Below are 15,618 nucleotides of genomic sequence, written 5' to 3' on the forward strand. Positions count from 1 at the left end.
CTCTGTCTACACTTCCCACTGCCTCAGCAAAGCAGACAGCATAATTAATGACCCCATGCATTGTGGACATTCCCTCTTCCACCTTCTTCCTTCGGGAAAAAGATACAAAAGTCTGAGGTCACGTACCAACTGACAAAAGAACAGCTTCTTGCCTGCTGCTGTCAGACTTTCGAATGGACTTACCTTGCATTAAGTTGATCTTTCTACACTCTAGCTATAACTGTAACACTAGATTCCGCACTCTCTCGTTTCCTTCTCTGTGAACGGTATGTTTTGTCTGTATAGCGCGCAAAAAACAATACTTCTCACTGTATGTTAATACATGTGACAATAATAAATCAAATCAAAAAAATCAAAATCTACCCACGCAGACACGGTGAGAATGTGCAAACTCCATACAGACAGTGACCCAAGCTGGGAATCGAACCCGGGTCCCCGGCGCTGTGAGGCAACAGTGCTAACCACTGTACCACCATGCAACCCTGGAGGACATTTGCATCTCATCCAAAACATCACTGAGGTATTCAAAATGAACTGCTCCATGAATGAAATAAAGTCAATGGATTTTTCACCACTCCAAACAGGATGGATAAAAAAAAATCCACTGATCCTTGACAAAAGTAGCATCAGCAAATTGTGGAGAGAGCAAATGTTGAATTCCCTCTCCTAAAACCTGAACAACAAGAACCCTTCACTGGACAGCACATTCTGTGGTGTCGCCTGCTCATTTCTGTTCAAAATTTTAACAATGTACCTCTCAACAATATTGTAAAGCCAATGTCAAACAAACCCTCCTGTAGCCGTGGTACATTTTCTTTACACAAGTGACTATCTGCCAGACGGTGTACATTAATCACTTGAATAAAGAGAATGTTAGATGCAATGGAACAATTCTAATTATCTCAGCACCACCTGCTGGTGACAGCCAGTCAGCACATGGTGGACAGAAGCAAATTTGAAAGGGATTATTGTAACAGAGATGCTTGAAAATGGCAGAACTTCACACGGGGGGGCGATTCTCCCCCCAAAAATTCTAAGTGTCGAATTCACGTAAAAACTGGAGTAAATCCTGCTGGTTTTTTTTCAGTGGGAGTTTCAAAATGAATCTCCCACACTCTGTGCACTGCAGGTTGCCCTAGCGTGAATCACATAAAAATCATTGGGCAGGGCCTATTCCCACTGAAGAGGCCGGCAGCATAGTGTTGAGCGGGCCACTGCACATGCATCAAACTGTCAGCACCGAGATCGGCCCATGCGCAGTAGCCCCGCACTGCCGGCTTTCCGATCACTGGCCAGCCCCGCGACCCTGCATCACTGACCCTCCGAGCCCCCACAGCCCAGTCGCTGGCCTCCCGAACACACTTGGGCCAGCCTCGAACCCCGCCCCCCCCCCTCATCGCTCCCAGCCCGCCTTGATGTTCCTCCCCTGCAGCCCAATCTTCCGATTTTTCTTTTCCCCCCCTCCACCCCCCCCGAATCCCACCCGCCACCGGCAGCCCCGGCCACCCACTACAGTCCCAACGCCCCACCCTGCAGCCCTGACCCCCCCAGCAGGCTGACTCCCCCCACTCTCACTGACCGCCCCCCCCCCAGTGGGCCTGCCCCATCAGGCCCACCCCCTTGGCACTGATTAATGCCCAGTGGGCAATGCCAAGGTGCCCTCTTGGCATTGTCACTTTGTCCCTTGGGGCTGTGCCAGCAGGCCCAGGCTGGCACTGCCAAGGTGGCAATCCCCAGGGGGCACCCTCCCTGGTGCCCAACCCTCTGGGGTGAGCCTTGATTGCCCCCCCCTTCACTCCAGCAGCCTCCATCTACCCGCAAGTGGGGAGCTATATTAAACCCCGGTGGAGTGAACCACTCCTGGCGAGGTGGGGGGAGAGGCAAGTGGGCCTGGAGATTTCAGTACCAGGCCTGCTAATATTAAAATTGTATTCAAATGAACATTTGCATAAATTATGCAGCTCAGCACCGATTTCTGGCGTGGAGCAGACGTTGCTGGAAATCCGATTGCCGAAGACACAGGGAGACAGTGGCACCCAACAGGGAACCCGCTTAATGGCCTCCACTCGAGTCTCCCGGCCTGCTGCACTACAAAACCAGTGCAGCTGGCTGGGAGAATCATCCTCATTGTTTCTCACATGCTTTACAGATTAAACATACTTTGCATAGAGTACATAGGGGAGGGGGAAAGGAAAGGGTGCACAATATAATGTTACATTCATAGCTAGGGTGTAGAGAAGAATCAGTTTAATATATGATATATCCATTCAAAAGTCAGCAGGGAAGAAGGTGTTCTTGAGTCTGTTGGTACGTGTTTTCAGACATTGGTATCTTTTTCCCGACGGAAGAAGCTGGAAAAGAGTGTGTCTGGGGTGTATAGAGGGATATTGGCCAAATGTGGGCAATTGATTATGCTGGCTGCTTTTTTGAGGTGGTGGGAAGTGGAGATCGAGTCAATGGATGGGAGGCTAGTTTGCATGATGGACTGGGCTATGGTCACAACTCTTTGAATGCTGGGGAAGACAAGGCTCAGACAAGAAGTCTGCCCTTGCCCCAGTTAAAGATCTTTATTGGTCATTTAATGGCCACTTAAGGCCCCTTCCGCACCCAGCCTCAGTTTTTAGGCTGGCAGACAGATGACAGCTCATTGGGGGAGTGGGGGGGGGGGGGCGGGGGGACAGAGGAACAAAAATAAAGTAAGTTTGATCTTAGACTGGAAAGGGTGGAGGCCCTCCACGTAAACCACCTTCTGACTGGTGACACCCTACCGTTAAGGCCCAGTGACCTCGGAACCTTGCTCCCCTCCCCATGACCCATTGTCATGTGGTCATCTCAGATTAAATAAAACCTTAACATTCAGTGTCATAGAGTCATAGAGGTTTACAGCATGGAAACAAGCCCTTTGGCCCAACTTGTCCATGCCGCCCTTTTTTTTAAACCCCTAAGTTAATCCCAATTGCCCACATTTGGCCCATATCCCTCTATACACATCTTACCCATGTAATTATCTAAATGCTTTTTAAAAGACAAAATTGTACCCGCCTACTACTACTACCAGACACTCACCACCCTCTGTGTGAAGAAATTGCCCCTCTGGACACTTTTGTATCTCTCCCCTCTCACCTTAAACCTATGCCCTCTAGTTTTAGACATCCCTACCATTGAGAAAAGATATTGACTATCTAGCTGATCTGTGCCCCTCATTATTTTATAGACCTCTATAAGATCACCCCTCAGCCTCCTATACTCCAGAGAAAAAAGTCCCAGTCTATCCAGACTCTCCTTATAACTCAAACCATCAAGTCCCGGTAGCATCCTAGTAAATCTTTTCTGCACTCTTTCTAGTTTAATAATATCCTTTCTATAATAGGGTGACCGGGACTGCACACAGTATTCCAAGTGTGGCCTTACCAATGTCTTGTACAACTTCAACAAGCCGTCCCAACTCCTGTAATCAATGTTCTGACCGATGAAATCAAGCATGCCGAATGTCTTCTTCACCATTCTCTCCACCTGTGACTCCACTTTCAGGGAGCTATGAACATGTACCCCTAGATCTCTTTGTTCTATAACTCTCCCCAACGCCCTACCGATAACTGAGTAAGTCCTGCCCTGGTTCAATCTACCAAAATGCATCACCTCACATTTGTCTAAATTAAACTCCATCTGCCATTCGTCAGTCCACTGGCCCAATTGATCAAGATGCCGTTGCAATTGGAGATAACTTTCTTCACTGTCCACTATGCCACCCATCTTGGTGTCATCTGCAAACTTACTAACCATGCCTCCTAAATTCTCATCCAAATCATGGATGGACAGTGGACCCAGCACTGATCCCTGAGGCACACCACTGGTCACAGGACTCCAGTTTGAAAAACAAACCTCTACAACCACCTTCTGGCTTCTGCAAAGAAGCCAAATTTGTATCCATTTATCCAGTGTAATAACAGAACTAAAGAACAGGCTAAAGTACAGCTTTACAGTCTTCTCGAGTTATCAGTACAAATTAAGAAATTGGGTTTGCCTGTCCGCAGATTTCCTTCCCCTGCTGTTGCCTTGTCAGTATAATTCTCCTCTGCTCAAATAAGGTGCCAAATCTGCTTTTGGTTAACTGGACAAGCTTGTGACAGTGACCTCCAATTAAACATTTGCTCCATCTGCCTGCAATATACTACACTCTTCACATTCTAACAAAGGATTGTACATGGAGTTGGTGTGAAACACGTTATCGCCCTAACCTCTCAGGTTTGCTTTGGCCTGATGGTAACTCTGATCACTTGCAATTGTACTGTACGATCTGCAGCCTCAGCAATCTAACAATCTGGCTGTCCACCTAACAAAATTAACTGTCCTGTTGTACTACGTTCTGCAGCTCCCGGTGACACTGATAGGATATTCATTAGGTATATTGAGATTGTATCTGCCGCTTGTCATTGAACAAATCCAGGCACTGTCAACTAGAATTGTTTCTATGCTGCTTTGGTCTCACTGATTCTGCTATCTGTTCACACCCAGCATAATCCTTAAACAGGCATTTGAAAATCAGGAGCTTTTATTTCTGACTTTTACAATTAATCTGACACATTTGACATTCCTGTTTTCCCATCTATCAAATGATTCCATCCATGTGTAGAAGAGTACTTCTTATAGGTAATTCTACCTTCGGCAACAGCATGATTTCAGAGTTTATGTTATTGATATAAAGTCCAATAGTCCTACCAACAAAACCTACTGCTATTGTTACCGTCATCGCCTGTAATCAGCGTTACTGTGGCTGCACAGTTAAAGTTATTTGGACATTCTCTTTGGGACAATGGATTTACGTCACTCAACACTGTGTTCATTAACCTTTTGTATCGAAAAACTAAAGTCATAATTCTCAGGCGGGCTTTACCCCAAAATTGGCAACATACCAACCTGTCGACCTGGTTCCTATCTGTATAATATTTCAGGAAATAATGTCGAGTTTTTCAGTGAGTCAGACAATTGTTTCCAGCCTTCATCCCTCTAAACAGAGGCTTTTGCCAAACTAAGCCAAAGGAATGCTTACAATCAACAAAACTGATAAAGTATAATTGTATTCAACGTACCTACCAGAGAGTTGTGGAAAAGTGAATAATTGGTCACTTTTGCTGTGGTCCTTTCTTCGCTCAAGATCACTGTTACCTTGGTCACCAATCTTCATTGAATTGATCAGGGAAACAATTGATTGAGAAAACTGATTCGTTCTTTTGTAAATCAGCCCTTCCCCATTCCTCAGAATGCTTTCACATATTTCGGAATTAGTGATAACTCTATGGCCTGAGTCAGAAGATTGTAGGATCAAGTCCTACCACAGATATTTGAGCATATAATCAAGGCTGGCACTGCAGTACAGTATTGAGGGAGTGCTGCACAGTTGGAGGTACTATCTTTCTGATGAGTTACTTAAACTGAGGTCTTCTCTGCCCTCAATTTTTTTTCATTGGCGGGAAACGATCTTCTGTCGGTATTTAGAAGAAGATATGGGAGTTCTCCCCAATGTCTTGGCCAATATTTATTGCTCCACTGACATTGCTTAAAAAAAAAGATGTTTTTGTGATCTAATTTCTGTTTGTGGAACCTTGTTGGGCAGAATTTTCCTGTCCCACCCGCCCAGGGAATCGTAACGGGCAGGACACGGGCCATGCAAGGGTCCGTTGACCTCGAGTGGGATTTTCCAGTCTTGGGGCAAGCGCGGCTGGAAAATCCCACCCGCTGTGTGCAAATTGATAATGACTATATTTCAAATGAACTTCAATGTTTGTAAAGGCCTTTGGGATGTGCGGAGGGTGTGAACTTGCTGTCTAAATGTCAGTGCTTTCTTTGTATCTAATTCAAATTTCATATATCAATCTTCCATTCTCTATTCAGCAGCCTGTCTGCCACAGTGGCATGTTTGCTGCAAGCTGTTACATCACTACTCTTGCAGCACTTGCAGCAATACTTTATAAGTCACAAGTATATTATAGACATAGGGTGGAACTTTATGAAAAAATTCTAAGGGCGGAATTTTACCGGCCCGAGTTTCGTATGATCCCACCTGAGAATGGGGTTCTCCGAGCCTCGCCCGCCTCCGGAATCGGGGTGGGTGTGCCGGTAAAATTCCGGCCTAAGTGCTGAACGAATGAAAATACAGGAGAGTTTCAGACTCATTTTTTGGGGGAATTAAAGTAATCTAGTAGTCAAAAAAAAAAGTGCCAGGATGTGAATCTCACCAATCAGGGGTGGGGGGAGCCTGACCTTGCTTCTCACCTGATCTTACTGGCTTGCCTCATTCGTCGAAAGATATAATAGATATGAGGCATTTAATTTTAATTATTCACTTATTAAAGAAAGGAGGAGAATGAAAATAAATCTGAGGAAAGAAAGAGAACAGTGAAAGGGAGGGAAGGACAGCAAATTGGGGAAAGAGGTTTGGACAGAATCACAGAATTGTTATAGCACAGATGGAGGCCATTCAGCCTGTTGCATCAGCACCAGCCCTTCAAATGAATAATTGACTTGGTGTCATTTCCCCAATTTCTTCCCTTAGTCCTGAACATTCTTCCTTTTCAGATAATATCCAATTCCCCCTTAAGTGCCTCGATTGAAACTACCTCCATCACACTACCACTCACTGTGCATCCAAGTTTCCCCTCACATCTCCACTGATTCTTTTTGCCAATTATCTTAACTCTGTGCCCTCTTGTTTTCCATCCTTCTGATAGGAAATTGTCCATATTAGCTCTGTCTAGACCCCTCGTGATTTTGAATACTTTTGTCAAATCTCTTCTTAGCCTACTGTTCTCCAAGAAAAACAGTCCGAACATTGCCAAACTGTCCGCGTAACTAATGTTCCTCATGCCTGGAACCATTCTTGTGAAGTCTTGCGAAGATGTTAAAATATATTTCCAAATCAAAGTACATTTCTGGAATATTTTCACGGTGTATAATTAATATGATGGTAATAGAACGGCCGATATCAAAATAGCTTTACCAATGTAATATTGGTATTAGTTTCTGTTTTATGGAGTGTGTGCTGGAAATATTTAGAAATATAGCTGGCTCAAGGAAACTGGAATTACCCAAAGGGTTAAAATCACAAAGTGCAGCATTTAAGATGGATGCGTCTCAATAGTTTCCATGAGTTAAAATTTCCACAGCTGTCTAGCAGATCAGCCACAGAACATAATGGTGATGGGTTCTAGCAGCACTTTGTTGGTAATTATGTAGAATACGTCACAGCAATTAATCTTGGGAGCACAGAGATTCACTGTACACCAGGAATGCCTGCTGCTGCTTTAGCAAGAAGCAGCACTTCTGTCAAAACCATTGCAAAGTTCATACTTGATTTTGGGACTTAAGTCAGAAATCATTTCTGTTCCTTTGATGTCAACCTACTGCCTATAGAGAAATTACGGGAACATATGTGCATGCATTGAACAGTCCAAGGTAGAAATTTGGGAAGAAATTGGTGCATTATGGTATTACAATTATATTTTGTTTTATTGTACAGCGAAGTACCAGGGTTCAAAGTACAAGCCACTATCAAGGGAGAAAAGCATAAATGACAAGTTGAAAACAAATCAGAAAGTAGTATTTAGATTTTGAAATCCTGAGTCTTTTAGAAGAAAGGAATATTGTGGGAATAAAGGATATTCCTCACTAACCAAGCTTCTTGAAGGCAGCTTCACCAATGGAGGAGACGCAGAAATTCTATTTGAAGCCACAAAGATGAAAAAAAACGATAAGGTAAAGTGTAAACAAACATCAAAGTTAATAAAATAAAAGCAAAATGCTGCCAGACCTGCTGAATTTTGCCAGCACTTTTTGTTTTTTTTAATATCAAAGCTAAGAAACTTTTTTGAAGAATAAAAACAGATTTTCCTTCCCCCTTGAAGGTCACGGAGAAGATTAACATGTAATGATTCAGTCACTGCACTGTGAGAGTTGCGGAGGTGGTGAGTATTGAAGAAATTAATTAATATAAAGTGGAATAATCAGAAATAGAGTAGATGGCATTGCATGATGACTGGAACAGATCCTTTACATTAAGTTGGAACAGGGTTGGAGAGGGGATGTCTCTTAGGAAGCCTTGAATTAATGGAAAAAGAGTCTGAGGACAGACATTAATGAGAACGCTGAAGAAGTAATTTGAGAGGAAATTAGATTGAATAAATGTAGCTTTGGTGATACAATGTTAACTTACTCAAAGTAATATGGCACCCAAGCTTGTGAAGCATTTGAGGGATGCCCAAGACAATTACAGATGATTCATCAAAGCATCAAACAATGGACACTTGCAGAGGCATAAAGAGCCAGTTTAATGGAATATTCGCCACATCAATAACTATACTGGTGGCCTTGGATCAAGGCACAATGAATAATGCAATGAATAAGCTGAAAGTCAATCGTAGCTTCTATAACTTTAGAAAATGCTGCTGTCACAGTAAATCAAAGGGTAAGTGGAATCACCATTCTTGTGATTTGGACAAACACAGGCAATTTCCAATGGAAAAGGAAAGATGGGCTTCGGAGTAAAACATATTGGAGAGATATAAACATATGAAAAGAAGAACAAGAAAAGACTATGAGGCCAAGAAGTTCATCTCATCCAATAAGCACCATTCATTCATTCTGAAGCCCAAGTGAGAAAAATCACCAAGACAGAGGTTTTATCAAATTCCAATAGGCAGACGTTCTGACAGATCTGCTGAGGTCTGCTGAAGATGCCCTCATAAGAACAGGATATGGCGCTCGACTCATCGATCAACAGTCCCGACGCGCCACAGCGAAAAACCGCACCGACCTCCTCAGAAGACAAACACGGGACACGGTGGACAGAGTACCCTTTGTCGTCCAGTACTTCCCCGGAGCGGAGAAGCCACGGCATCGGAGCTTTCAACATGTCATTGATGAAGACGAACATCTCGCCAAGGCCATCCCCACACCCCCACTCCTTGCCTTCAAACAACCACGCAACCTCAAACAGACCATTGTCCGCAGCAAACTACCCAGCCTTCAGGAGAACAGTGACCACGACACCACACAACCCTGCCACAGCAACCTCTGCCAGACGTGCCGGATCATCGACACGGATGCCATCATCTCACGTGAGAACACCATCTACCAGGTACATGGTACCTACTCTTGCAACTCGGCCAACGTTGTCTACCTGATACGCTGCAGGAAGGGATGTCCCGAGGCATGGTACATTGGGGAAACCGTGCAGACGCTATGACAACGGATGAATGAACACCGCTCGACAATCACCAGGCAAGACTGTTCTCTTCCTGTGGGGGAGCACTTCAGCAGTCACGGGCATTCAGCCTCTGATCTTCAGGTAAGCGTTCTCCAAGGCGGCCTTCACGACACACGACAGCGCAGAGTCGCTGAGCAGAAACTGATAGCCAAGTTCCGCACACATGAGGACAGCCTAAACCGGGATGTTGGATTTATGTCACATTATCAGTAACCCCCACAGCTTGCCTCCTGGGCTTGCGGGCTGTCCTGTCTGGAGACAATACACATCTCTTTAACCTGTGCTTAATGCTCCCTCCACTCACATTGTCTGTATCTTTAAGATCTGGTTGGCTGTAGGGATTCGCATTCTAATCAGTATTCTGTAACTTGATTTTGTGTCTCTGTGCCCTGTTTGAGAGCACATTTCCACTCCATCTGATGAAGGAGCAGTGCTCTGAAAGCTAATGGTATTTGCTACCAAATAAACCTGTTGGACTTTAACCTGGTGTTGTTAAAACTCTTACGAGGTTAGAATCTGCCAGAACAAAATTGAAATCATAACTTTTAGTGGCATTCACTTTATGGCAATTTTCCCAGTTTTTAGATCAATTATCTTAGAGAGCAAACAGTGATGTGGGAGGAATCCTTTCCTGTGTTAGATATCTGTTGCAGAGTTAACAACATAATGGAAATGACCATGACCAGGGATGGGACTATCCTTCCTCCCACCAAACAGCTGTGAGAGGAACCAAATATAAAAAATACAAATTTACACATTTATGAATATATATTTTATAATACATCTATAAAATATACAGAGAGACTAAGCAATAGTTCAGTCAGTAGAGTGGGGAACAGCAACAATGTATGTTTAGAAGGCATCTTTAACATAGTGAAACATTCCAAGGCACCACATGTGATAATCCCCAGGATTTATATGGGGAATCTCTGATTGACCTCCCAGCGGGACTCATAGAATATGAGTTCCTGTGGTGATTGGTAATTACCTTACCAGGTGGAACACATACCCCGGGTCCTTTATAAAGCAGCTCCTAAGTGGGCCCATTACTGTAACGTCCTGGTTAAGATCTGTATGCGTTCACCACAGGCTTGTGGTTTCACTTTACTTTTACATTGTGCAATAAGTGAGAAGTCTCACAACATCGGGTTAAAGTCCAACAGGTTTATTTGGAATCACGAGCTTTCGGAGCGCTGCTCCTTCCTCAGGTGAGTGTCCACTCACCTGGGGAAGGAGCGGCGCTCCGAAAGGTTATGATTCCAAATAAACCTGTTGGACTTTAACATGATGTTGTGAGACTACTTACTGTGCCTACCCCAGTCCAACACCGGCAGCTCTACATTATTGTGTAATAAAGCACTGTTCCTTTACAACTGACCCCTGAATTATTACACTGCACAAGAGCATTTGACCAAAATCTTGGTCATTGAGGTGGATTTTAAAGAGTATCGTAAAAAAGAAAAGCAAGTAGCGAGGCGAAGAGGAATATAAATTTCAAATTGAATTGAAATCTCAGTCACAGTTTGGAGATTTCCTGGCAAGGTAATTCATTCTGGTTAACCTTTACCATCCATATTGTAACCTGCATGGAAGTGTTATTTCTTTTTCCACTCCCTTACTCTGTCCTGATAAAAGAAACCCATCCTTTCATGAAAAGTTTAATATTCCCATGCTTACATTTATTGGTTTAGGATTTCTCATTTAGAAATTAGCTTTGTTCGAAAGACAAGCAAAAACATTTGAACAGCTGGGGCTGTTGTTTCAATACATACATCTGGCATTTGATGACTATTGTAGAGAATGGAAACAATGGTGATGAGACTTTACAGTAAATGTCCAGAAAATAATTGCTTTTCAAGTAGTCTTGTATTTTCTTGGAATACTTCTGTTCATTGACCTGTAACAAATGAAAATGTTTCCCTTCTCAGCTTCATAGAATCATAGAATCTACAGTGCAGAAGGAGACCATTTGGCCCATCGAGCCTGCACCAACAACAGTCTCACCCAGGTCCCATCCCCATAACCCCTCATATTTACAGTCCTAATCCCCCTGACACTAAAGGGAAATTTATCACGGCCAATTAACCTAATCCACACATCTTTGGACTGTGGAACGAAACTGGAGCACCCGGAGGAAACCCACGCAGACATGTGGAGAATGTGCAAACTCCACATAGACAGTCACCCAAGGCCAGAATTGAACCCGGGTCCCTGGCGCTGTGAGGCAGCAGTGCTAACCACTGTGCTGCCCTATTTGTTCTTCCTCCTGTTTAGTCTCATGGAGTATTATTCTCTATCGGAATCTTGTGCTTTGATTGTGAAATGAATGCAATGGCACTGAGCTCAAGTTATACCATTTTCCTGCACATAAGTATTACGGGCAAAATTATTGTGTCTGACTCTGGCCCCAGTTAGGAACAGCACTGTTATTATACACTGAAAACTAATTACCCAATGCCAGATTTTAAAGTTAGGAGGATCCTTGGTGTAACAACGTTGATCAGGCAATTGAGATTGGCCTGCTGGAATATGAACTCCCTGACTAAGGGCCAAATTGATGGGCCAATCAGGGAGCCTCTTGCTTTGTACCTAACCAGGAGTGTCAGTTCCTCTGGAACTCCTGGTGTAGACTGCTACTCTGTATGCTATTGTCAGACTTGTAAATAAAGGGATTTTGGTGAAGGGACTTCTGCCTCTGAGGACTTTTTACAATTGGTACAAAATTGGTTTTTTCCACAATGGGACTGTGGTTTTTATTTTGTATTGCTATGGCAGTAACTAGATATAATTCCAGAATTTTAAACAGATATTGTGGTTAATAGCCTCCTTACCCCTCATCTAAGCCTCATTTAACAAATAGCAAAAACTTTTTTTTACTGACATTAGGTATATTTGCCTGCATGGAAAACAACAACTTGCAATTCTGAAACACTTTTAATGCTACAAGTACACCAAGGCATTTCACCTGGGGTAGGTAAAGAAGGAAGGCCATGCAAACATTGAGTTGAGATGAAGAATTAAGGCAGGTGATCTATGGGCAAGCTTTGATAATGGAAGATCTGTAGCAAAACAAAAGGGTTGTGGAAGAGAATACCAGTGTGAAGGTTTGTAACGTTCCATGGAACTGTCACTGAAGGTGGAGCTGAAGGAGAGGAGAATGTGAGAGCTGAGAAGCAGGGGTGGAGAAGGGTGCAGAGGGAGGGCAGAGTGAGGCCATAGAGACATTTTAAAATAACAGCAATGATTTTTAAATGAAAAATTCTTTGGGGGATGGAGAAGCAGTGTAAGCCTGTGAAAATAGGGGAGATAGGGATCATAGAGGCTTACAGCATGGAAACGGGCCCTTTGGCCCAACTTGTCCATGCTGCCCCTTTTTTTAAAGCCCTAAGCTAGTCTCAATTGCCCACGTTTGGCCCATATCCCTCTATACACATCTTACCGATGTATATGTCTAAACACTTTTTAAAAGACAAGATTGTAGCCCCCTTTACTACTACCTCTGGCAGCTTGTTCCAGACACTCACCACCCTCTGTGTGAAAACATTGCCCCTCTGGACACTTTTGTATCTCTCCCCTCACCTTAAACCTATGCCCTCTAGTTTTAGACTCCCCTACCTTTGGGAAAAGATATTGACTATCAAGCTGATCTATGCCCCTCATTATTTTATAGACCTCTATAAGATCACCCCTCAGCCTCCTACGCTCCAGAGCAAAAAGACCCAGTCTATCCAGCCTCTCCTTATAACTCAAACCATCAAGTCCCGGTAGCATCCTAGTAAATCTTTTCTGCACTCTTTCTAGTTTAATAATATCCTTTCTATAATAGGGTGACCAGAACTGTACACAGTATTCCATGTGTGGCCTTACCAATGTCTTGTACAACTTCAACAAGATGTCCCAACTCCTGTATTCAATGTTCTGACCAATGAAACCAAGCATACTGAATGCCTTCTTCACCATTCTGTCCACCTGTGACTCCACTTTCAAGGAGCTATGCAAACTTACTAAACATGCCTCCTAAATTTTCATCCAAATCATTAATATAAATGACAAATAACAGTGGACCTAGCACCTATCCCTGAGGCACACCGCTGGTGACAGGCCTCCAGTTTGAAAAACAACCCTTTACAACCACCCTCTGTCTTCCGTCATCAAGCCAATTTTGTATCTATTTGTATTCATTGTATCCAATTTTGTATCCATTTGGCGACCTCACCCTGGATCCGATGAGATTTAATCTTATGCAACAACCTACCATGTGAAAGGCCTTTGTCAAAGGTGAGCAAGACTTAGTGCAGAGTCATTTTAAATGTGGCTTGTGTGCCACATCCACCTGAGAATCATCCACTACCTGTATCTGACAGTGACAATCAGGCTTTCTTCTTGACATCTTTATCCTTGTGGTTCTCAGTGCCATTAAACTGCAAAGATTTTGGAGACTGGTTAGGCCCATGACATGATTTATGGATTCAGATCAATCAGAAATCTACCAGTTTTTGTCAAGGAACATGCTCGTTGCAAGTGTAACAGATACAGGTGTATGTCTGGGCTAAGAAGAGATGCACTCAGAAAGTCAAGACAGTTATTTGGATATATCTCTTTTTCTCTGCCCTACATTACTTAAAGCACAGTGTCTAATGTTTGAAACATGCTGTCATTTATTACTGACTCTGAGATACATGGGTCTTTCATCTTTATTATTTGATCAGGTGTAGCCCTCAAATACTATTTGACAAATTCAAGTTGAATTGTAGCTGACACCTAGAATTAGTATCAAGATAGGCCTGATTATATTCATGGTCAATAAACATTATTGTCACCATAAGAGTATTAAATTGGAGTAGATTAGATTTCATTTATGACTATATAATTAATTTTCCTCTATATGACTCTCATATGAAATGTTTTATAAGGGATATCCAGAACTATGATTGATTATTAATTTATATTATTTGGCTAAAGGTTCAATTCTAATTCATCTAAAACAGACCATTTTAATGAGGGGGTAGTTGTATTTGTTACAAAATCCTTGAAGTGTGAAGCTTTGTGAAAGCCATTTTGAAGATCTTCAAATGTTCTTAAAAAGAAAGATGGTCAAGGCTTTAGCAAATTTTAGTTAATTTTATAATGAATAGTCTGAAGTTAAAAATGGCTAAAGCTAGTTCCATCTCCGTTCTTTCTCCTCAGACTCCAAGTTTATTAACCTGTGAGGTTATAGTCTGCAAACACTTAATGTTCCTGTCTGAAATTTCTATCTCAGCTATTTTAATGGAAGAGTTTATGTTCAGTGGGCTAACTCCTCTGCAAAACAGCAGAGAGAGGAGTTTTGGACAGTACCAAATGTTAAACATTAAAATAACTTGCATTTAAGTTGCACCTTTCACATCCTCAGGAGGATCCAAAATACTACACTGCCATTTCATTCTTTTTGAAGTGTTGTCACTGTTGATACACAGACAAATATGACAACTCACTGGCACAGTAAGATTCTGCACACAGGTATGAGATAAACAGCTAGTGAATTTGTCAGTGTCCCATCGATTCAATCAGGGACTCAATCTTCCTTTTCAATAAAATCAAATTATAATAAACCCTAAATAAATTGGCCTACGGAAGCCATCAGTGGAACCTTGGATATGGGCAGCACGGTGGCACAGTGGTTAGCACTGCTGCCTCACAGCGCCAGGGGCCCAGTTTCGATTCCTGGCTTGGGTCACTGTCTGTGCGGAGTCTGCATGTTCTCTTTGTGTCTGCCTGGGTTTCCTCCAGGTATTCCGGTTTCCTCCCACACTCCGAAAGACGTGCATTGGCCATGCTAACTTCTCCTTCAGTGTACCTGAACAGGCACTGGTGTGTGGCGACAAGGGGATTTTCACAGTGACTTCATTGCAGTGTTAATGTAAGCCTACTTGTGACACTAAAATAAATAAACTTTAAACTATCGTCAAGCAGCCTTTCTTTCTCTGTGAAGTTATTTTAAGTATTCTGATCCTTTCCTCTCTTGACATCCATTTAAACATATTTTCTTAAGGCAGATAGCAGCATAATGATCAACGGCAGGAAGTCTTTATATTTTTTCCCCTCCAGCTCAAAGGCATTGAGGCTAATCACTTGTTAATGAACGAACATTAATAAAGGAATTGGAACAATGCTGGAGTACGCAAATGACCGAGAAATCCATTTTCAGATATTTTGTAGCTTTGTTGTTCAGCAGAGATCAGGAGCAAATCTGGAACCTGCACCTCCCCAATAGTTCATCAGTATACCACTAGATAGGTGTGCCCACAGAACTGTTGGAGACTGTGCAGGGTTGGGGAGGAACCATCAGTGTGTTTAATCGTTGGTGTTCTGTTTAT

This window comes from Mustelus asterias, chromosome 3 (genome assembly GCF_964213995.1).
Source record: "Mustelus asterias chromosome 3, sMusAst1.hap1.1, whole genome shotgun sequence".
Taxonomy (NCBI): Eukaryota; Metazoa; Chordata; class Chondrichthyes; order Carcharhiniformes; family Triakidae; genus Mustelus; species Mustelus asterias.